General features: G+C 41.3%; 1 non-coding gene across 1 annotated transcript; it reads right to left on the bottom strand.

Moving 5' to 3' along the window:
• Positions 1 to 355: 355 nt before the first annotated feature.
• Positions 356 to 427, bottom strand: trnac-gca. Its single transcript has one exon. It is a non-coding gene; the product is annotated as a tRNA-Cys (tRNA).
• Between the last annotated feature and the right edge of the window lie 637 nt (positions 428 to 1,064).

Below are 1,064 nucleotides of genomic sequence, written 5' to 3'. Positions count from 1 at the left end.
TGCAGTCAAATGCCTCTACCACTGAGCTATACCCCCCACACATCCCAGCAGCTCTAAACTGCATACATGAAATTAGATCCAACATTTTGAGACTATCAAACAACAACATCTTCCCCTTTAAAAAAAGGGTCTAAAGTTCTATTGTGACTCCAAATCTGCCAAGTCCTTAGGGGGCACCCAGATTTGAACTGGGGACCTCTTGATCTGCAGTCAAATGCCTCTACCACTGAGCTATACCCCACACAACCAGCAGCTCTAAACTGCATACATGAAATTAGATCCAAAATTTTGAGAATATCAAACAACAACACCTTCAAAATAAACTATTTCGTGACTCCAAATCTGCCAAGTACAAAGGGGGCACCCAGATTTGAACTGGGGACCTCTTGATCTGCAGTCAAATGCTCTACCACTGAGCTATACCCCCACACATCAAGCAGCTCAAAACTCCATACATGAAATTAGATCCAAAATTTTGAGACTATCAAACAACAACATCTTCCCCCTTTAAAAAAAAGTTCTAAAAAGTTCTATTGTGACTCAAAATCTGCCAAGTCCTAAGCGGGCAATCAGATTTGAAGTGGGGACCTCTTGATCTGCAGTCAAAAATGCTCCATCCCACTGAGCTATACCCCACACACACCAGCAGCGCAGAAAACTGCATGCGTGAGGATGTCTAGAATCCAAAATTTTGAGAATATCAAACAACAACATCTTCCGTTAAAAAAAAAAAAAGATACTTTTGGTTACTCCAAATCTGCCAAGACCAAAAGGGGCACCCAGATTTGAACTGAGGACCTCTTGATCTGCAGTCAAATGCTCTACCACTGAGCTATATCCCCACACAACCAGCAGCTCTTAAACTGCATACATGAAATTAGATCCAAAATTTTGATGATATCAAAAAACAACATCTTCCCTTTAAATAGACAATATCTTTAGTTTACTCAAATCTGCCAAGTCCAAAGGGGGCACCCAGGGTTTGAACTGGGGACCTTCTGATCTGGAGTCAAATGCTCTATACTGAGCTAAACTACAGAAGTTAAACCTTAAAACCGGACACA

The sequence above is a fragment of the Cyprinus carpio genome, unplaced genomic scaffold, assembly GCF_018340385.1.
Source record: "Cyprinus carpio isolate SPL01 unplaced genomic scaffold, ASM1834038v1 S000005585, whole genome shotgun sequence".
NCBI lineage: Eukaryota > Metazoa > Chordata > Actinopteri > Cypriniformes > Cyprinidae > Cyprinus > Cyprinus carpio.
The sequence above is the reverse complement of the archived record's forward strand: the minus strand, read 5'-3'. Positions and strand labels throughout refer to the sequence as shown.